Below are 24,235 nucleotides of genomic sequence, written 5' to 3'. Positions count from 1 at the left end.
GTCAAATGTGAGCCCATCTGTCTGACAGCTAAAGCTAGGCCCAAACTGGGTCATGAAACAGGACAATGATCACAATCACAGCAGTAAATCCACAACAGAATAGCTGAAAAAGAAAAGAATCAAGGTGCTACAACGGCCCAGTCAAAGTCCAGACCTGAACCTGATTGAAATGCTTTGGTGGGACCTTAAGAAAGCAGTGTGTAATTAAATGCCTGCAAATTTCAACAAACTGAGGCAATGTTGTAAAGAACACAATGCCAAAATTCCTCCACACTGATGTGAGAGACAGAAAACCATGGCTTCACATTATTGCTGCTAAAGGAGGTTGCGCCTTAGATTTTTAAACTCTCTTTTTCACAGGATTGTACTGAGAATTTGCAGACACATGACCGCTAACTATGTGATGTCCGCCATTTTGGATGTGTAAGTGGTTTGGATGTGTAAGTGGTTAGCAACACTGGAGCCCCACAAGGGACTGTCCTCTCTCCCTTCCTCTTCACCCTCTACACCACAGACTTCAGCTACTGCTCAGAGACCTGCCATCTTCAAAAGTTTTCTGATGACTCTGCAATAGTTGGATGTATCAGCAGGGGTGATGAGGATGAGTACAGGAGGACAGTGAAGGACTTTGTCACATGGTGCAAGCGGAACCATCTAGAGCTCAACGTGACAAAGACAAAGGAACTGGTGGTGGACTTGAGGAAAGACAAGGCACCGGTGGCCCCTATGTCCATCGGAGGGGTCAGTGTGGACACCGTTGAGGACTACAAATATCTGGGAGTACACATTGACAACAAACTGGACTGGGCTAAGAACACTGATGCCCTATACAGGAAGGGCCAAAGTCGCCTCTATTTTCTGAGACGCCTGAGGTCCTTAAACATCTGCCGGACTATGCTCAGGATCTTCTATGAGTCTGTGGTGGCGAGTGCCATCCTCTATGCTGTTGCATGCTGGGGCAGCAGACTGAGGGCAGCAGACGCCAACAGACTCAATAAACTGATCCACAAAGCCAGTGATGTGGTGGGAGTGGAGCTGGATTCGCTTATGGCAGTGTCGGAGAGGAGGATGCTGTCTAAGCTGCAGGCCATTATGAACAATGGCTCCCACCCACTCTACAACACAGTGATGGGACACAGGAGCACATTCAGTGCAAGACTCATCCCACCAAAATGCACCACAGAGCGCCACAGGAGGTCATTTCTACCTGTGGCCATCAGACTCTATAACTCCTCCCTTAATAGGTGACATTGTGGTTCATCAGTGTCATTCATTTATCAGTATTCAATTGTACATAAAATTGTTTAAATTTCCATATACATTGTCCATACACTATATACATTGTACAAAAAAGGACTGTGCATATATATATAATGACACCTATTTAAAAATTTTTGCACTCACAATTTTCATATGTGTATAGATTTAGATGTGTATATAGTCAAAATATCTCTTTAGTCTTTATACTTTTATGCCTTTAGTGTATGTTATTGTGTTTTAGGTTTACTCGTTTAAATGAAACGGTTGCAGCTGTAACAGTAGTAATTTCCCTTTGGGATCAATAAAGTATTCTGACTGACTGACTGACTGCTAGAGGTTGAAGGCAGAGTTGGTTTTATCAGGTCCAATGTGGTGGACATCTCTCGAGCAATATGCACATGACATCATTTGAGAAATCATAATATCTGAAAGTTGTTGGAAACTAATAATTATGTTTAGCTCACATCATATTGGAGTTTACATTAGCATGCTAACAAGCGGCCTCAATGGCTGCTGAGACCACTGGCACCAAAAGTAGGTTAATTGTAATAGCTTCTCACGTTAAAATGCCAAACTTCAGCTTTGAAATTAGAAAACTGTTAGAAAACTGCCAAAAAAACAGTTTTCTTAGGACCAAAAACAGTTTTGGTCCTAAGAACTAACTTGGCAGATGTAGCTGACAGCTGTCTGACAGGCCTCACCTCCGCTAACAAAAAAACAAACAAACAAAACCAACAATGTGGCTGTGATCAGAATACTAACAGGCATCAAAATAACCAGAATTCAGTGGGTGATGGCATGGTGATGAGGACCATCCTTTATATACAGTTTTTGAGATTTCTCTTTGTCAGCGTCAATATGTTAGCAGGCTACAAAGTTAGTTATCTGACATGTTCTTAACTACTTGTAAGTCATGCCAAAGCTGCAGCTTTTAGACCAAGCTAATTTCATGTGACAGCAGCCGCAGTTACCAGGAGATTTATAATACACTTCTGATCCTTTATTCATCATTTACTAAATTATTATCCATTTACTAAAGCTACAAGCAATTTCTCTGATACTAAATTGAAATGTGAGGGAATAATGTCGTGGCTTTCGAAAATCTCTGTCTCCTGCAGCCAAAAGCATGGAAGTTAATAATTTCACACATCCTGCAGAAGTGGTGTGATGGGGGCTTCCTGGGGACCCTGGGAAGTGATAAACAATTAGAGCCTGAATGATTATTAGCCGTTATTGGTATGAATCCCATTTCTAACGAGAACCAAAGAACTGTGTCTTTTATTGTTTTAATCAAATGAGATTAGCTGCAGATGTCTTCAGCTTTTCAATGTGCCAGTTTTACTGTTGTTCACTACAGTAAAATTAAACATGAATCCACTGTGACCTAGATAACTCCAGAAGTGTCTTACTGACACAATATGCATTCTCATGCACGCATGCATGCAAACGCACACACTGACATCCCCTCGCACATCATCTATCATCACGCCTCCCTCTCACACACATAAACACAGGGATACACATAAACACACAGTAAACTGTTATTTTTGAACACATTCGTTTTAAGAATTAAAATCATGTGATCTTCCGCTCTAAATCTTGAGATTATTTTATTTCAGTGTTCTTTAAGTCATAAAAATTATGTAATATTTCAAGACTGAAAAGATCACAAAAATTCCAATAATAGGTAAACATTAATGCAGCAGGAATGCCCGTTTTCTGTTCTAAATCATGCAACAGAGAAGAACCAAATTTGACCATTTCACACACAATTTTTGTGCAAAATTGACATCCCACCAGCTGTTATCTTCTGCAATAATGTCTGCCCACATTATGATATAGGGTCAGGTGATTCTCATCTTAAACCTGCTACAGAAAACCACAGGCAAAACAATTTGCTATTTACTGTATCTTTCAACAGCAGGTTCCTGCTATTTTAAGCTATTTTTAACTATAAACAGACTATAACATTTTCATCTGATAAAGTTTTGACTTTAAAAACTTGCTCATTTGTATACTGCTTCTTGTTATGATGATACTTCTTCCTTTAGATCAGGGGTGTCCAAACTTGCAGCCCGCGGGCCTTTAAGCAAAATGTCAAAAAAGTAACTTAAAGGGCCAAATTGTATGTTATTTTTGACATCAATTCACGGACCGGAAGTGGGTGGGGCCGGAAGTGGCCCGCGGGCCGCAGGTTTGGACACTCCAGCTTTAGATCAAGAAAGCAATGAAATGCAGTGCTACTGCAAATATCTGTTTTCTCGCTGCACTTAAAGTATTAAAACTTCTATCTCCATGCCCTGTAGAGTACCAAGTTCTCAAATTTACACATGGTAGTTTTAGGAAAGTTTTAGCTGGAGAAGTTTGGATAGAAGCTCAAAAGAGAGAATAAAGTAATATCAGTAAATAAGGCAGGGCCCAACGCTGAGCCTTGTGGGACTCCACATGAACTGAGAGATGGGGAATCAAGTTAAAAACAGACACTTTGAGATCTCTGCAACACACAAATTAGAAATAGAATCAAACACAACATAAATCACCAGCAGTGGTTGTTGACACCTCCCTCTCCCACCTTAGGACTATTTTATTTTTATGCTAATGTAGACCACTTTTACCTCGCCTAACTCTTTCTTCCTAACACCAGACCACCTGCAGTGCCCCCACTCTCGTTCTTCTGCCTGTTCTGCTTTCCTTTTGTCCTCGTTCTGGATCCCTGAATATACAGATGTGATCCAGTTCTACAATATTTCGGAAGGCTGTTTGTTTTCCACCCCTTCACCCTGCAATAAGACATATCCTAATTGATTTATGGAAGTCTTTTTGCTGTTAACAGGACATTAAATATCAGATCATGCAACTGAAAATTGCTTCCTATCAAAACATCTCTATAAGAGCACTCTCCACTTCACATATATTAGCTACAGCTCTTGCAGCTTGTATTATTGGAGGCTCCCAGTATTCATCACATCTACATTTTTGTGTTAGTGTGGATTTGATGATTGTTTTATTGGCATGTTATCTCTTGACAACACAGTTTATCTTCAGAGATTAGCTTAAATTGTAATCATAAGCCAATAACAATATTGCAACATTGGTCTGCATGAACGAAAACCTGGATGTTCCACAGTAAAGGCACGTGTTGTATTTTGGTGTGATTTACAAGGCAATGATTGCATGGACATGTTGCATTGAGCACCCATACCAATGATTAAAGTTGACAGAATTATAACCCCGCTACACTCTGGCTAAAGATGTGAACACACACACAAATACACACGGGCATCCTACCAACTCAATTAGAAACACTACATTGCCCAGCAGCTTCTGTTAATCTAATCACTACCACTCCATTAACCATCCAGCTTCCCTGACCAAATCAGTATGATTACATCTGCTCCCTTCTGACTGTGGCCCTGCAGAGGCGATAAATCAGGAGAATCTGACTCTGCAGCTGTTTACTCTGCCCTGCTAACCTCTGTGGCAACGGTCAGCGTCAAAGCTGTATCCATGCTGGTCACAGTACAGGTGAACCACATTTATCATTAACACCTCAGACTAAGACCAGGTTACTGAAAAACAAAAGACTACTATTGTAGTGATTAGCTTATACTGCTAATCTAAAAAAAAAAAAACCCTAATAATACTGCCTTCTCATTTCTCCAAAGTAGATATAATGACATTATTGCCACAAACAAGATTAAATATAATGCATCAATCAAGCTAAACAGACTGGGTAGTGTAGTGCCAACACTACTGTACTTTGGAATAAAAGGTCAGGGGTTTGAATCCTAGCCAGGGCATGCAGGTTGGATTATATATATGTGTGTGTGTGTATGTTTTCAATTCAATTGTATTCATACAGAGTTTATTTATATACAGTCACCTCAAGGTGCTTTACTGTATATTGTAAGACCCTACATAATTACAAAGAAAACCCAACAATCAAAATAAGCCCCTGTGGAGCAGCACTTGGCAACAGTAGGAAGGAAAAACTCCCTTTTAACAAGAAGAAACCTCCAGCAGAACCAGAGAGGGGGTCGTCATCTGCTGCGACCCGCTGGGGCTGAGGGGAATGACAGACCAATTAAAATCTAGAAACTAATATCCATATAATGAGAGAGAGAGTGGTTTTGGAATTATGAGCTCCTGACAGCTGTCCGCGGTTCATCGCTTTATGTCATTTCATAGCGGTCTTGAGCTCTCAGTGTACAGAATGTGACATAATGTAATCCTCCAGCAGTTGTTCATCATGTGCGTAAATGTTTGTCGCATCAGGAAAACCATCAACAATAGATTACGTATGAAACTAGACACTGAAACATAATGCATGCTGAGTGTGTGTGTGTGTGTGCTTACAGGATGCTGTTTACTCTATGAGTCATTCTATTGGACAAGTGGCTGACTATCACCATGTCATAAAGACATGTGGAGCCTAGTTCATAGGCTTGTAAAAATGTTATAGATTTCTGTATTTTCCTTTTCCTGTCTCCAGCTCTGAATCGACTCAAAAACCCACTGAGTGCTCAGACATTTAACTGAGTGCTCAGAGTTAAATGTCAACCAACAACAGGAAACCCAACAGTTCTGCATTAGAGATGCTTCTATAATTATTTTTTAGGTGATAAGGTGCAGATGGGGAGCAGGAACCTGTCAGGGACTGGGGTGGGGCTTGGAAAATTAGAAAATTCAAACCAAATCACTTGAAAAGTGGTTGAAAATTCATTCAGTTAGCTGTCATTTAGTACCCTATGACAGCCTATCACAGCTGTCATACGGTGAGGCAGGGTACACCCTGTACAGGTCACCAGCCTGTTGCAGGGCCAACACAGAGAGACAGACAACCATTCACACTCATATTCACACCTATGGGCAATTTAGAATGACCAGTTAACCTAACCTCAGTAACTGCATGTCTTCGGATTGTGGGAGGAAACCCACACAGACATGGGGAGAACATGCAAACTCCACACAGACAGACTCCACACAAACTCCACACTTTGACAGAAAAATTAATTAACAAAAACAACAGATTTTCTGTGCACCCTTACATTATGAAAAAGTTATATTTTAGCATTCAAATCCACATGAAGTTCACAATTAGTCATTTTAAGTTTTATTTTTGAGGATATAAGCCATTATTATTATTATTTTGCATATTGTTAAACAGTGCATCCTTGCATTTAAACAACAGACACACACTGTTAGATAACAATTTTTATGCATTAAAAATGCATTAGCTAAAGCTTCAAGCAACCTTCATGAACTTTTTTGAAGGATGTTTTCATTGCATGTAATTGTTGGACACTGGTCACACTGGTGCATAAAAGCAAACCCATTTTCCTATTTAGTGGAATGTTGTGTAAAAGAAAATATGATTGCAATTCTTTGGTAGATTTTTATATACATCAATGGGTGAGATAAGCAAGATTCAGACCAGAAGGCAAGGGGTAAGTGTATAAAAGAACCCAACAGGCACCTCTCTTAGTCTCTTATAAAGCTTTCCATGAAGCTTAGATCTTGAATCTAACCTTCTTCAAATGGAGGGCTTCCTCCAGCTCTCTTAGCCTCATTTCTAATGAAGGCACAACTTCATACATCCACATTCAAAAAATATGTTTTTATTACAGTCCCAGATACACTGTTCCCAGCTGAGCTCAGAGCATTTGTATCAGGACTCAGAATGACCACAAGGGGGTCGGGCTCCCACTGACTGTTACATGTTTTAATGTAAAAGTTAAATATACAAGTCCAGAATAAATGGAAGTTGGAGCATGCTCAGTACCGGTGTGTAAGGATGCCAGCCAGATTCTTACACTTGTTCTATGATACGGTAGGATACATCTTGTTTACTTTCACTTTTGATTAGTGCAATCTGAAATATATCAGATTATATATTGAGCTGATTTCGGTCTCCCATGGAGTGCTATACCTTTCAGTGAAGAAATTTTTAAGACACACCAATCCATTCTCTTTCCAGTGAGCAAATGCAGAAACACTGGATGGTTTAAAACCAAGGTTATTGCAGATGGAACTGTCTCTGTCTATATTTGGGCCTTTCCTTTATGTTGTACTCTGTTTCCATGCTTTCAGAGAGCTGTGTACCAGAAAAGCCCTCCCATATAAGGGATTCTTTGGTGTGAAACAGGAATTTTTCAGCTTTTTTTTTAATCATTAAATAACAATTGTGTTGTCCGCTTTCTGAATGACCTACTTTCCCCCAAGCGTTTATGACGCATGTAGCTACAAAATAACTAATTGGCGTTTTGGAGAGAAAGAGAGAAAAGCTTGCAAGCTGCTCCTTTAATTTTACTTTAATGTGGATGACTCTTGAATAGTGCCAAACTGTGTGACAACACCCATTTATCTGCCTTGGGCTCTGAAAATCCATTTTCTAGACTGATTGTAATTTTGCTCTGCAATTATTAATAAAATACAGTGAGAGCACAGAAGTGTGAGTACTATACTGTAGTAAAAATATTGGCAAATGTGTGTCAAATGCGAAGCATTTCTGCTTCTGTCTCGCTCTCTCTTCACATCAGTATGTAAATCTCACTTTGAACTGCCAACTGTATAAAATATGGAGAAATATCACCTTCTATCAAGGACACACTGTGTATATACTGCACTATGTGTGTTGAGGCTGTGTGGGCTAATGTATGCGTGTGGGGAATATGCTCTATTGTGGATTATTATCTACTGGGTGTGACAATGTGAGCTCTGCAAGGATGTGTTGGAGGAACAGTGTAGTGTTACCATGGGAACTGGGAAATACTATTACCTATATAGGGCTTCCATACAGGGATCACATGATGGGCTTTTCTCTGTAACACTGAAGAGTCTTCACCTTACAATAAAAAGCTCTTGAGGAGATTGGTGCTAAATTAACAAAAGTGAATTTCACCTTATTTCCACACATCTCGCAGCTTCACAGCCTTCTTATTTCAACTGATTCAAACCTCCAGTATCCCTCTACTTTTTCATTCTCTCTCTTACAGTATAATATTAGAGTCTTGGCCGTTGTTGCTCTTGAGCCTCTTCATTATCACCGTTCCTTCTCCCTGGTATTTCTCTTTGTTTCTCCTGCCTTCCATCGCTCCTGCTTTGGGGATGAAGGAAACCCTCACTGATAATAAGAAGTCATTCATTAGTTTAGAAATAAACAGCATCTCTCCTTTGGCTGCAATTACAGACGCATGACTACAGTATTGCTCGCGCTCAGCTGCTAACTGCAATCAGTTGGAGAAAAAGAATAAATACATGATGTTGAGCAGCAGCACTTCACTTAAAGCAATGACTGAAATCATTTTTGGACATGTTAGAGGAATATCTAGAGGACTGGAGATGAAAGTAGTAGTTGCATAAGAGTAAATTACTATAATTTTCGATTTCACTTGGTTGCACACTTGATTGTACAATGTAATCGACGTGGGACGTGACTATTTCACGGTTAATCAGTTGACCGCTCGAGGGCAGAGCAGGTCTGACAGCAGTGACAGTTATGTCTAACATATTATTGTGCAAACATATTATTACAGTGCTGCCTGTGTATGCTAGCTTTTTTGGTCTCCATCAAATATTTGGTAATTTATAGGTAGTGTAAGTGGAACAAGTTTGATGGGCTAAGTTGCGTCTGCTAAAATAGAATAAGAGCAAAACTAGTGGTTAAAATCTCTAATAAATAAAGAAATATCTGTGTGTGTGTGTATGTGTATTTCTCTTTTTTCTCCACTTTTATTAACCATTGATCAAATCGGCTTCAAAACTTGGAAAATGTATTGCAGTGAGTAAGTGCAGTGTCTTTGGAATGGGTGATTTTTAAATTGTGCCTAAAAGTCGGTTTCAAGTCAGGCATTTTACGGATTATTGTAAATGATATGAACCTGGGTTTAACTTTCCCTGAACAGGTGCATCTCTGTTTCCATAAAAATCTCTATAAAGGTGGTGGTGGGGCTACTTTCCACATTTAAATGATTGTTGATAAAAATAAATTAATTAACTTGAAGAAGGATAACCATACTGTTGCCTGTTCCAGCTTCCTCAGTCCCAAGCAGCTAAAAATAATGAAAAAACAAATAAATAAATAAAAAGGAAATTCTAATTTTAACAAACTGCATTTTCTGACTAATATCTGGAACAGGCGTTAGCATTTCAAAAAAGGAAAACAAATTAACCAGACTGTGATCGCAGCTCCGAGATATTATCATGTGTATTAAAATTCAATTTCTGAGACTGTTTTAAATGGGTCAGTCTGCCAAAATTAGGGTGAATGGCTGCACTGAACAGTTTGAGGTTTCATAATGCACTAATGCACTGTGGGATGGCAGGCCTGCTCATTTTGTCTGCTAGAACAACAACATATCTCTTTGGAAACACTAGTATTTATACAGCAGTTAACATCCTGAATAACGTATCTGCAGAAATGGCTTCCATATAAGTAGTGCATTTATAATTGCTTTTATATTACTAGCACTTTCAGTTTTGTTAAAACACTTGTCTGTTGGCTAGAGTGAAATCCTGAGTTGCAATCAACTCATAACTATCATTATAATAACTCAGTAGATTGGCGAAGAGGGTCAGCTCTGTCCCTCCAGTCCCCCAGACTCCACAGAGGAGGTGGGCGAGAGGAGGATATTAGCCAAGCTAATGTCTATTAGAGAACACCTCTCACCCCCCGCGGAGGCCCTGAGCAGCTCCTTCAGCAGCAGGCTGTTACAGACACTGTGTGGGACCGAGTGCTGTCACAGGTCCATCGTCCCCACAGCAGTCAGACTGCATGGTATGCACACTTGATAAATAAAAAATAGACATATATATGCTTTCATTCCCACTCCAATGTATGTACATGAAAAAAAAAAGTCTCCCTGGGGTAGTCTTCTAATGTATTTAACTGTATATAATAACCATTTGTACATAGTAGAAACTACTCTTGTACTTTACTAATTCTGCATTTTTAGCAGTTTTAGCTTTTTTGGACACCATTTTTCTTATTTATTCTCATTTTTCTAATATATCTCCACTTTTTCTTCCTGACCCTTGTGCTGCTACGTATAACGCGTGAATTTCCCCAGCGTGGGATTAATAAAGTCTAAAGTCTAATCGAGGTGTACTCATCTTAAAGAAGACATAACTGAAACAGCTGAAATATTTCCAAGGACAAACTCTTTTTTAATACCGCCACTTTCACTTGTTCATTTTACCCATCTCCCAGTGACAAACACAGCGCTTCCTGGTTGTGCATTAATTCAGATGGGATCTCTCTGTTTAATCTTTTCCTTCTGTGGCAGCATATCTAACTGTATCCTTTCAGGTTGTATTACATTGATCGCTCATATGCAAAGGCTCAGTGGGCTGTTGCGTATATTGTAATGCCCTTCTGGTATTAGCGATCAAGAACAAGGAAATTTTTGCTTTTGAAATATCACCCAGAACCTCTCTTCTCCCAGACAAATGTCTTTCTTCTCAGCTTATGAATTCCTCTGAGCGCTACTAAATTAATTCTGCTTCATGCTTTTCCATCTATCTTCCAAATTATTCCTTTTATCAGTGTTTACATCTGTTGGTAAGGGTTACATTTTAATAGGGCTTCTCTGTATATATCTCAAAGGATATTCATAACCAGCACATTTACAATGTTGAGAAGTAATGAGGTTTTTTTCTCCTTCTCAGTTTCAGGTTTGCTTGAGCAGGTGAGATATGATGTGATTTTTTTAAAAAGGAAAAGTACCTGCACATGTTGTGCAGGTACTTATTTTCCATTTTTCTTCATTAAATTGAGCTCATGCATTGTTTGAAAGTTGAAAAGCACATCAAATAGTTGATATGCATCTTCCAAAAGTTTCTTCCAAAAAGATATTTCCTCATAAACAGTCCACTTGTGTTTATGAATTCTTAGAGTCACAAATCCCTCATATCACACCCAGATAATAAAATCTATCATCTTGAAAGTGTGCAAACCCTTTACTGCACACAGCTCTTAATACACCAGTTGCTTTAAATGGTAAATGGACTGGTTCTTATACAGCGCTTTTCTACTCTAGCTGAGCACTCAAAGTGTTTTATACAACACGTTTGCATTTACCCATTAACACCCATTCATATTCTGACGGTTGCATCAGAGACAAACTTGGGGTTCAGTATCTTGCCCAAGGATACTTTGGACTGGACCAGCCAGGAATTAGACCACCAACCTTCCAATTAGTGGATGACCTGCTCTACCTCCTGAGCCACAGCCACCCCCACAACACAGCTCTCTCTGAATGAATGTTCTCTCTTGTGTCACACACACTGTCTCTATCGTATCTGATTAAAACTTGGCCAGCCTCACTTTCGCGGTAATTATCTGCAACAATTTTCCAACCATCCATCCAGCAATTCTCTTCCGCTTATCCTGTTCAGGGTTGTGGGGTGGGGTGGAGCCTATCCCAGCTGACATAGGGCAAAAGGCAGGGTACACCCTGTACAGGTCACCAGCCTGTCGCAGGGCCTGCAACAGTTTTAATATTGCTATTTTTAGGTCACTTCCTGGAACTCCTGCTATGACCATTTGATTTTGTGGCTCTGTGATGCATACTAGAGCTCCTCCATTGCATCTGTGGTACATGACATTAAGAGTGCAATCTTCTCATATAGTGGGTTCAGGGGTGCACAGGAAGATGATCTTGAAGGGGAGATCTGCAAATTTTCAGTCAGGTATGGTATTTTCATTTTGCCAGCGTTAGAATATTATCCTCACTTTACTGCTTGCTTAGGCATATAAAGGTTTTCTATCTGAGCTTTTCCCTCCTTTTCTCTGTATCCTTCTCTCTCTGTATTTTTATTTATTTATTTTCTGCATTTATGCTGCCTGACCTTCTGTTGCTGTTACCACAATCTCCCACATTTGTCTTTGCTGTGTGGTCCATTTACAACCTACTGTTGTGTTATTTCTCGGTTTATTCCGTCTTGATGATGGTTAGTAATTAATACGGATCATTAAGTGCATTATTGTCATGGGGTGGGGGGTGGTGCACAGTATGGCTTTATTTGGAAAACATGCTCTCTTTTGTTTTATACACTTTATTGTTCACCAGTGCACAATGACCATAGGCGGTATTGTACCTGATTTAAATTTGGCCATTCTCACTTTCAAGGTCATTTTTTGCAACACTTTTAATATTGCTGTTAGTTTTAGTCATTCTATGAAACTCCTGCTAAGACCATTTTGCATTTGTCACTCTGTGATGCAGGCTAGATCTCTTTCACTGTGTAAAAATGGTTACCTTTCAACTTGAATTTAATTTTTGGGAAGTGGAAGAAGTCACAGGGAGGCAAATCTGCTGAGTAGTGAGAAAAGACTGTGTTGCTGTGGCTAATAAAACATCATGCACTGCCTCAGGGGTGCAGGGCATGTAGAGTGCAATCTTCACATTGTGCATTCCCAAGACATCAAACCAAATGACAGCCTTCAGGTCAGCCTTGGTTAGCGATGCTCATTGAAAATCAGACACAGAAATTGATACCTGCTCTCTGCTGTTTGGTTTGGTCCATGTTCAAACCCAAGTGGTCAGAACAGGAATTCCAGTGAGCAATCTAAAAATAGCATCTGCACTGAAACTGTCCCAGGGGTGCACAGGAAGATGATCTTGAAGGGGAGGTACAGTATTTTCATTTTGCCAGTGTTAGAATATTACGATCACACCTGGAACTGAATTTACTTTATTGCTTGCATAGCATATAAAAGTTTTCCATCTAAGAGTTTGCCTCTTTTCCTGCGTATTGTTCTCCTGCTCTCTTTTTTTTGGTTTTCCTGCATTTATGCTGCCTGACCTTCTGTTGCTGTTACCACAATCTCACACATTTGTCTTTGCTGTTTGGGCCATTTGCAACCTACTGTTGTGTTATTTCTGTTTATTCCATGTTGATGATGCTTAGTAATTAAATACGGATCATAAAGTGTATTATTGTCGTGGAGTAGGGTGGGGGGTGCACAGTATGGCTTTATTTGGGAAACAGCAGGGCCTTTCAGTACAGTTAGGAAGGATTAAAAGCCTTCATCAAATTAGTCAAAAAAGTCAGTTAATACAGAAGTAATCAGTCAAAAAATATGGAGGTGAAGGAGAGGCTGGTCTCACACACACACACACACACACACACACACACACACACACTGAACAAGCTGTCAGGTTGCAGGCTAAATGGACCAAATTGTGTTGCAACACAGAAAGAGGAGAAACAAACCAAGAGAGAGCGAGAGGGTAGAGCGAGCAAGAGAAAGAGGCAGAGTGGGTTGTGGCTGATTAAAGCACAGTGGAGCAGTTATTGAATCGACAGAGAAATTCTCCAGAGCCGAGAACACAAACAGCTACCAAGGGGATTGGTGCCATTGAGGGAACAAGTGCCACCACACATATATCAAGCCTGGAGACAGTGAAAAGATTCAGATCTCATAAGCCTCGTCTAAACAACACGTGTGTCAGGCATGATTGTAATAAGGACCCTGTCGTATTATAAAGTCTTATTATGCAGTGTTAAAAACAAACAAGCAAACAAACAAAAACGTGCTGGGTGAAACATTTGCACATAATCCCTTTAGCAACTCTCATATATAGTTGCCAGCATTTTAATATTGCTTATTGGATATCTTTATGGCTGTAAACAAGCTGGTCTGAACAAGAACATAAACAGCTTTTTGTGCCTTTAAAGGGTAACACTGGTGCTGAATTTTTCTTCTTGTCTATAATCCCTGTGGCTCTTGGCTCTTAGCCCAGTATACTCAGACATCCATTTATAAAAAGTGCTCACAATTTTGTAAAATAGCTGAAAAATATAGGTTTTATTTTAAAAGAAGTTAATCAGGCATCAGCTCTAAGCTGTATTTTTTAGTCAGAACTCCATAAATATTTGGACAATGACCGTTTCTGTAATTTTGCCTCTGTACACCACCTCAGTGGATTTCAAATTAAATGATCAAGATGTGACTAAAGTGCAGATGCCACCCATGCCACGAAGCTTCCTGTGCACAGTTTTTGTGCTGATGTTCATGCCAGAGGAGGTTTGGAACTTTGCAGTCATTGAGTCAGCAGAGAATTGGCCATTTTTACATACTAATGCACCTCAGTACTCGGTGACCCTGCTCTGTAACGTTACGTGGTCAGCCACTTTATGGCAGAGTGGCTGCGGTTGCTAAATGCTTCCAATTTGCAATAATATCACTTACAGGTGATTGTGGAATATCCAGGATAACCTGCAATGGAGTCATCTTTTTACTGTACCATGCTCAAATTCAGTGAGCTTGTTTGAACGACACATTCACAAATGTTTGAAATGGCAGACTGCATTGCTAGGTGCTTGGTTTTATACACCTGTGGCAATGGGAATGACAACACCTGACCTACGACCCTTGTAGTGTTGTAGTGTATTCTCTGATACTGAAACATCAGTCTAAATTCAACAACTTATTCTTTTGCACATTTTCATTCTAAACTTCCATTCAACCTTCAAAAAAAAAAAAGTGGGCTTCAAACCACCTGGTACCTGAAACTCTATATGAGCACCCTCTAGACTCTAAAGATAAATTTATGGATTGATTTAGTGTGGCCAATATAATTTATATCCCCAACAGTGTGGCAAATATTTTCTGAAAGAAATCTTTATGAGTCAGGGCAGTGGAAGCTGCAGGGAAGAGCTCATTTGAAGTGGGACCTAACAATCAAAGCTAACTGATTCATCACATGCTGCTTCATGAAAGGGGACTAGTGGTAACCTCAAAGCAGGAGTGAGGCTAGGGTGTTGTGAATACAGAAAATGAATGCCAGGGGTCCTCTTCACACACCTTTACCACTTTACTCGTACAATACTGCTGAATCAACCGCTTCACTGGAGCAAAGCTGCAGGCCTGAGAAAGCCGTGTGTAAGACTTTCAAGGCTTTCTAATGCCACATAGAACTGCAGTTATGATTAGTGTAGTACCCTAAATAGACAATTGCATATAAAGCAGCAGTCTCTCTCTGAGCTATAAAAGGTAACAGGACAAAAATACATTTAGAGAAATAGTATGATATTCTGAGAAATGTGCGTATCCTCGAAAAGACACTATAATGTGTGCTAACTAATTGTAAAGCTAGAGGCAGCAGTGCATAGATGTTTTAGCTAAAAAAAGAAGCACGTGAACAGGCTAACTGGCATTAGCACAAAAACAATGCCCGAGGGTTTCGTGGCGTGGGTTTCCACGGCTAAACAGCTCCTGTAGGTGGCACAGTACTTTTGTCCTCATAGTGCATCAAAGCCTACTGTGGATGCACCTTGCTAACCAAGCAAGCTGGCTAGTGCTAGCATTAGCTGATTACCGCCATCCCCTCACCCACATATGGTCACATCCGGTTTTAAAAGACTTTGATAGCAAAGACCAAAATACCAAACTCTAGATTTCAAAACATTAGTCTACAAACTAAAAAAAAAGTGTGAAGTCACAGTAGCTTTTAGACAAGCATGCAGAAATAAGAGCTGTGTTATTTTAGTAAGCCATGCCTTTATTAGTCAATCTGCGAATTTTGATGTGCGAGTGGAAAATACTCGGGTACAAGTGAAACACCAGTAGAGTAATTTGAGTCTGCATCTGCCAGATGTTCTGGGAAAACAAACAAACCATACAATAATAATTTCATTAGTTTGAAATTACAGGGTGATTGCATTCTGCTGAACAAAAATCAAGTTTTGTCTAACAAACCACCGTTAAGCGGCACTGATTCAGATTAGTTATAAGGCAGGCCCCAAGTCATACTGCATCAGTCAGCACTGCTGGAGTTTGAGAATTAGGGTTGACTCAGAGTCCAACTAAGAGTGCTGCTGCATAATATGTGACCCCTGCACGTGGTAATATGCATATTCATAAGTTCTTGATTTATTTTTTCATACTAGTCTTCAAAGCATCCTGAATGCTCCTCTGTGAATTTCACTTCCTCCTCGACTCCTGCCTGTCTGCTTCATTTATCGGGAATACTTTAAAAAAATGTTAAGACATTTATTAATGTGTCTGTTAGGAACACGGTATAGCTCTGCTTTCTCAGCTTGTATCCTCATCTTCTGCTCTCCCAGTATTTCTCCCTATCAGAGTACACATCTGTTGCTCATCAGCTCATTATTCTGCAGCACGTCTGCCCTCTCCTGCTATTGTCTGACAAATTGTGCCAGTTGCAGCAGTTTTGCTGGGGCTAGCGATTTGCTCAGTTTAGTTTGCGCTGTGTGTCTTTTGCTCTGATCCAATTTTTTAGACCTGCCCAGTATGGGTCAAGCCTCCGCCCTTTGGCTCCGCTCCACTCTCACACTCCCTCAGCCATTAGTCCATTCTGTCTTCCTGCCTGCCGGCTAGCTCTGCCTCTCCTGCTCTGCTTTCCTGAGCCATGTCAGCCTGTTAGCTCCATCTCCAATGATGCATCTCATCCTCACCCAACAACTTGAGCATTCTCATTAAAATTCCTGTTTGAACCATTGACAGTCTTTGTGTCTTGATTTTTGGGTCCAGAAATACTTATTCAAAATAACACTTAGTATTTAAGCAAACGTGGCAAAAGAACTAGCTGAAACGTGATGGATTAGTTAAGTGTTTTACACAGCGTTAGGACGCATGATTTTAACCCTGTAAGCTGCATGGCTCCACGGGTGGATTATCATGAAATTGTAGTCAGATGGAGGATGAACATCGTTGAGTATCATACAATAATTTAGTGGAAGTAACTCATTTTTTCTAAAGCTGAGAAAAAAAAAAGAAAAAGAAATCAAATCTGTCTCAGATGGTCTTATTCAAAAACAACTCACGAGATTACAGTAATAATTAACATATATTCAACAAACTTATTATTAATGGCAAAACATTTTCACGTTGAACCAACTTAGAATTATTGACAGTGTAATAACTTTAGCACAACCAGTATTTCTTCAGCTTTACTCCTCTAGTAAAACACTGGCACAAGTTAAAATAATATAAATAGTAATAATCTGATTGAAGAAAATTCTGTTCAGCACTGTAGCCTGGCTAATTTCACCAGAGAGAAAAAATTATTGATAAGTATCTCAAAGACATATCTTCATGTTCATCTGCATTCAGCACTGCTATTTGTTTAGACTTTTCCTCTCTGATTGATCTTTCCTCAAAACCATCATCACGTCTATTAGATCCCATTTCTACAAGACTGCTCAAAGAAGTCCTTCCATTCATTAATGCTTCAATCTTAAGTATGATCAATCTGTCTTTATTAGTTGGCTATGTATCACAGGCCTTCAAGGTGGCTGTAATTAAACGGCTACTTAAAAAGCCATCACTGACCCAGCTGTCTTAGTTAATTATAGGCCAATCTCCAACCTTCCTTTTCTCTCAAAGATCCTTGAAAGAGTAGTTGTAAAACAGCTAACTGATCATCTGCAGAGGAACGGTTTATCTGAAGAGTTTCAGTCAGGTTTCAGAATTCATCACAGTACAGAAACAGCATTAGTGAAGGTTACCAATGATCTTCTTACAGCCTCTGACAGTGGACTCATCTCTGCGTTTGTCCTGCTAGACCTCAGTTTAGCGTTCAGTATGGTTGACCATAACATTTTACTACAGAGATCAGAGCATGAGCAAGGTACTGTGGTGCAGTGGTCTGAATCACATTTATCTAATAGATTCCAATTTGTTCATGTAAATGGGGAGTCTTCTACACACACTAAGGTTAATTTTGGAGTTCCACAGGGTTCTGTGCTAGGACCAATTTTATTTACATTATACATGCTTACCTTAGGCAGTATTATTAGAAAGCATTGCATTTTCATTGTTATGCAGATGATACTCAGCTTTATCTATCCATGAAGCCAGATGACACACACCAATTAGTTAAAGTGCAGGAATGTCTTAAAGACATTAAGGCCTGGATGACCTCTAATTTCCTGCTTCTAAATTCAGATCAAACTGAAATTCTTGTACTCGGCCCCACAAATCTTAGAAACATGGTGTCAAACCAGATACTTACTCTGGATGGCATTTTTTACCAGGATATGTCCTTCAATGCACATATTAAACAAATATGTAGGACCGCTTTTTTGCATTTGCGCAATATTTCTAAAATTAGAAACATCCTTTCTCAGAGTGATGCTGAAAAGCTCATTCATGCATTTATTACTTCTAGGCTGGATTATTGTAATTCATTATTATCAGGCTGTCCTAAAAGCTCCCCGAAAAGCCTTCAGCTGATCCAAAATGCTGCAGCTAGAGTACTGACAGGGACTAGAAAGAGAGAGCAGATTTCTCCCATATTGGCTTCTCTTCATTGGCTCCCTGTTAGGATTTTAAATTTTAAATTCTATTCTAGAGAATAGAATTTAAAATACTTCTTCTCACCTACAAGGTCTTGAATAATCAGGCACCATCTTATCTCAAAGACCTCATAGTACCGTATCACCCCAACAGAGCACTTCACTCTCAGACTGCTGGCTTACTTGTGGTTCCTAGGATACTTAAGAGTAGAATGGGAGGCAGAGCCTTCAGCTTTCAGGCCCCTCTTCGGTGGAACCAGCTCCCAGCTTGGATTCAGGAGACAGACACCCTCTCTATTTTTAAGATTAGGCTAAAACTTTCCTTTTTGATCAGGCTTATAGTTAGGGCTGGATCAGTTGTGCTGCTGGGGAGGTTTCCAATATGCACTGAGCATTTTTTTTTATTCACCTCTTTTCACTCTGTTTATACTCCACTCTGCATTTAATCATTAGTTATGATTAATCTCTGGCTCTCTTCCACAGCATGTCTTTTCTCTCCCCTCAGCCCCCTCACAGCAGATGACTGCCCCTCCCTGAGCCTGGTTCTGCTGGAGGTTTCTTCCTGTTAAAAGGGAGTTTTTCCTTCCCACTGTCACCAAGTGCTGCTCATAGGGGGTCGTTTGGACTGTTGGGTTTTTTCTGTTATTGTAGAGTCGTTACAATATAAAGTGTCTTGAGGTGACTGTTTGTTGTGATTTGGCACTATATAAATAAAATTGAATTGAATTGAAATTATTTGGTATGAATCATGGAACACACACATTGTGTGTGTGTTTCATGTGATATTTACTTGGAAAATGAAACCTAAACGGTTTTTGCTTCATGCTGAGTGCCTGTGGTTAATTATTTATTTTTTAAAATTTAACAGATTAATTGTGCAAAGACACACTGTGTAATCATGAAAAAATCAGGGAGGAAACATGACAAATTTGTGCCATTTGTGCTTAAAAGACCCCAGAAACATAATCTGCCTGTGTCCCCTTAGCCTTTCTACTTTCTTATTCCCATTTTATAACCCTTTAAGCTGCCTCACTATCCCACTCCTTTACATTTTCTTTTTTTGTCTTTGGCTCTAGCTTCTTCTGTTTTTATTAGATCTCTTTTTTCACATGCCTCTTGGGGATCAAAGGACAGTGTATGTGATTGAGTTACCTGCTTCTCATAACAGCTCACTGTCAGCCAGCCACTCGCTGCTGACAAGCATCCACTACAAGTAAAGTGCACATGCTAATTCAGCTCCCCAACTGCAATGTCAAATTATCTTTACATCTCTCATGTAGTATATGATCCTATTATGATCCTCTTTGTGCCGATACAACTCACTGAGGCGTCTTTGTGCCAAGAGGCGGCACGATTGCTTTGATAGAGTAGTGAATGGGGAGGGGAGATGATGGGTAATAACATTTGATTCTTTCTCCAGAAGGAAAATAGAAGCCAGCAAATGAGGAGGGGTGAAATTATGTAAAGGTGAAGTGGAGCATGACCTTGTCATGAGAAACTGCTGCTAAGATGCAAGAGAGGTGTGTCACAGAGAGCCTGAGGGCTCGAAAGGTGAAGGTACACTCAGCTGTAAGGCAAGAGGGTGAGAGAAATGGTTGAGAAGAGAGAGTGAAGGGTGGTGGCAGAAAGAATTAGGGGGAAATCTCACTCCATTTCACTTTTATCACACATGCCACATCTTTATCTGAGTCTCGGAACAAAAAGCCACGTTTATCAGTGCCTGATTTCAGAAGCTTTCTGTGTCTGGAGATTTATTTATCAAAACAGATCCAACAGACTGCAATGCCCAATTTGCATGTAATCAGTGAAGTGTGTCTCTTTTTAAGACTGGATGTAAATAACAGGAGGAATTTTAATACATCTGCTTGGTGGAACGTTTTGCAGCATTTGCTAAAGTGCAGGCAATCTGCGAGGGTCTGATTTTCTGGAAATACTTTCAGCCACTGCTTATGCAACGGACAGCTGTTCTCAGGTGGAGATTATTTGTAATGATTTTACTTTATGAGGTAATATTTTTCCATTTTAAACATCACATATAAGATTTCTGTTCTTTACTTTCTAAGCAGATCCCATATTAAAAGAAACTGTGAACATATAATCAATACATTGTATAAGTATTGATGGCTTATTAGTCATCATACATGGAGTCATCATTTGACCAGCAGATTCTTAAAATCCTGAGCACAGAAATTCAAACTTCTCCAAGGTTACAAAAGAAAGGATGAAGACAAGCATCCTACTATATGGCACTATTCAAAACCCAAACACTACTTTCCTCCTGGATGACACATTTGCTGCAATTTTGTATTACACCGGTCTGAGGGCCTCGTGTGCAACACACACAAAAGAGGATGCTACTGATTTTTTGATGCAATCTGTAGCATCACACCCCTCTGGAAGATTTCTGATCTGCATGACAATTTTGTACTTTGTATTCTGTACTATTGAACAAATACGTGTTCTCCTGCTCAGCATGGTGTGCAGTCCCATCTATTCACAACTGTATACAGTTCAGAGTAATACTGTATATATGAGTGTGATTCTACAAGGATCTGAATCCAGAGGCTGCAGTTTTTATGACTTCATTTTTAGTCCTCTCAGGAGGTTATTGTTACTATGTTGCACAAACCATCATCTTCAGTATTAGATCATAAATAACTGACTTATCACTGACAACCAGAGCAGTCTGTCCTCTGCTTTTGCAGACAGTGTTGACAATGGTCATAAGTCTCACCCCGTTTTTATTTTGATTAGTCAGTGACGAGAGCCAGGCCCGGATTAAGGTGGGTCTGGGCCCCGGGGCAAGGAGATTGCAAGGGCCCCCCCTCCCCCCCTCCCGCTCCGAGCCCATACCACCCCCCCGACACACACTCCCCTACAAAAGTCTCTTTCTGCTCTTCCTTCGTGCAAAATCATCTACCAACTCATCAAAGTTCAGCTGTTGCACAAACTGTGATTCAATTGCAAGAAGTGAGAGGGAGTTCAGACGATTTTGGGTCATTTTCATCCTGAGCTCATTTTTTATTCGGGCCATTCTGGAGAATGACCGTTCCCCTTCACAGTTCGTAATTGGCAGAGTCAAGAACAGTCGAAGTTGCCATATCCTGTAGCCCAGGGGCCCTTTGATTGCTGTCCCCCTAGGCGCTCTAGTCGCCGTACCGCATAGCCCAGGGGCCCTTTGATTGCCGTTTCCTGTGGCACAGGGGCCCTATGGTTGCCATATCCCGTGGCTCAGGGGCCCTTTGATAGCCGTCCCCCGTGGCCCAGGGGCCCTCTGATTGCCGTCCCCCGTGGCCCAGGGGCCCTCTGGTTGCCATATCCCGTGGTTCAGGGGCCCTTTGCCATCCTCCGTGGCCTAGGTGCCCTCTGGTTGCTGTACGACATGGCCCAGGGGCCCTCTGGTTCCTATGTCCTGTGGCCGAGGGCCCTCTGACTGCTGTCACTCCCCCCAGCCCATTTCAGTTAACCCTTATAGACTAAAGAAGTACAACTAAAGAAGATCCTAGAATAGAGGGCTCTATCGCAATCAGCATCGACATCGGTATCTGGATTGTTGTTGGGCCCCCCCCTGGGCCCCCTGGATCCATGGGCCCCGGGGCGCCAGCCCCACTCGCCCGGTCGGTAATACGGCCCTGACGAGAGCAACGGTGTTGAAAACTATTTTCACCTGTGAGTGCCAGGCTGGGGAGTCCTTCACCAAGCTCTGCCATCTCTGTCACTGAGGACCTCATTCAACACAGACCTTCGCAGAATTTTCACCAAATGTCATCTCAGTGTTGTTTAAATGGCAAAATGGGGTAAATGTTGTCATGCCAAAAAGTAGCAAAAGCCTGTTTGATTGCCATCATTCTAATTAGCATATCCATGACATCACTGCGTCTGTAATGTGGATTGTAACTGGTGGATGCTTCTGTCCCATTCTCTGAGCTCAACTTTATATTTGAATGCAACAAAAACACGCTGTTAACCAACTGTCACTTCTGAGCCATTTCCAAGCTGATGCTCTACATGTGACAAAATCCCGACAGCACCACCGTGAGGTCACCTGACAGAATTCCCGTGTGTGTAAGTTAAAGATATTGAAGACATTAGCAGTGCTGCGAATTCAACTTTTCATGTAAAATTATCGCTCAGAGGAAGCTTACATGCACGGGTCATTCACGTGTATGTCAGCTGCCTAGCAGTCAGCTGAAGGTACTGCTGACACTCGGTGCATCCACTGAAGCTGCTGCAGAAGGAAAGGTGCCTGCAGTGTTAAAGCTAGATCTTGTGCTCCTGGGACAGTTTTAAGCCCTTTTCTGTATAATCAAGAAATGCCACAAAACCTGCTTGATTTGTCTAGAAGTGCTTAAGAAAATGTGTTTCTAAAGGGGTCTGGAAACTTCTTAAATCTAGTGACAAAGTTACATCCAATAAACTGTATTTTTTCCACTCTATTTCTTAGTTAAACATATATTAATAGGCTTTAAAGAAAAGTTGGTACTCTGTCCAGCCCTAGTATCCTTAAAGGAATGTATCATCATCTTTACAGAGAGTTCATCTTGCCTGCTGAGAAAAAGGCATCACTGTAACTGTGTTTTGAATCAAGGTCAGCGCCTGTATGAAGAGCAAGCTTAAGTGCAAGTGAAAACAGGTTGTAGATGAAAGTTTATTCAACTATAATATAGTAAAGTCCTCTAAAGAGGCACACTCCACAAGGTCACCGAGGTAATAATGAAACTCAGGAGGTCTATTCTACTAAAAAACCTCCAGGTTTGGTAAAAGCATGAATGTTTTTGTAGGCTGATGCTTTCATGTGACAACAGGAGAGTCTGCATCATCAGTCAGCCATGACCTCATTCTACCCCTCAATTAAAATACGCACACTTTGAAACAGAAGATGGTTAAAAACACTAAACTGAAATGTTTCCAAAAATAATTCCAAAATATTTGTGACTTGAATGCGAGTTTTCACATTTGAATGAACCGACATTTGTGTACATAAACTCCACACAATCACACATGTTCAGAAGCTCTGACAGGGTGCGATGAAGCTCGCGCTGCATCATCACGGGGACTGCAGCAGAGTGCTTTCCTAGTCTGAGCGGGAGCACAAATACCATCATCTCAAAGGCAAAAATGTCCCCACTGGACGCAGTTTATTTTGTTTTGTAAAGCGAGCCACCTAACAGCCAAATGGATCCCGCTCTACACGGTAATTACCAATAGCTATTTTTTTGTGTTTAATTGCCTCACAGTGTTAAAGTGCATGTTTTTTTTAGAGACTGCAAAATAAGTATGCCTTCATAAAATGTTTTCATAATTCGTTTCTTTGCCTTTAGAACTGCACATTGTTAAGTGTTTTAGAAGTGTTTCTTGGAGCTGCATTTAAATTTCAAATCAAACTTCTCCGTCTCAGTGAATGTGGGTAGTCTCTTATAATAACCTTTTTGTGTCAGTGGCCATGACAACAGGACAATTTAGTCAGGGTCCTCGTGGCTTCCTGGCAGCTAATGGAGAGCCGTAAGTGGCTTTACTGCTGTGGGCAAAAGTGCATTAGGTGATTATTACACAGGTCGTCCTCAGACCGAAGAAGGGTCTGTGTTAAACTTCCTGAACTTGGGATACATGTAAACACAAATGCACAAAAAACATGCACTCGCACACTTACTTTACTTACATACAGGTGTGTTTATAAAAATAAAAGCATGTAACAGGTGGGCCTGAGGGC

General features: G+C 40.5%; 1 protein-coding gene across 1 annotated transcript in view; it reads right to left on the bottom strand.

Annotated features, from left to right (window-relative positions):
- necab2 (N-terminal EF-hand calcium binding protein 2) overlaps positions 1–24,235 on the bottom strand; it is a 136,070-nt gene that overhangs the window by 12,874 nt on the left and 98,961 nt on the right. The gene's annotated exons all lie outside the window — the stretch shown is intronic.

Source organism: Archocentrus centrarchus, chromosome 6 (genome assembly GCF_007364275.1).
Source record: "Archocentrus centrarchus isolate MPI-CPG fArcCen1 chromosome 6, fArcCen1, whole genome shotgun sequence".
NCBI classification, from domain to species: Eukaryota; Metazoa; Chordata; class Actinopteri; order Cichliformes; family Cichlidae; genus Archocentrus; species Archocentrus centrarchus.
This window is presented reverse-complemented; position numbering and strand designations above follow the sequence as displayed.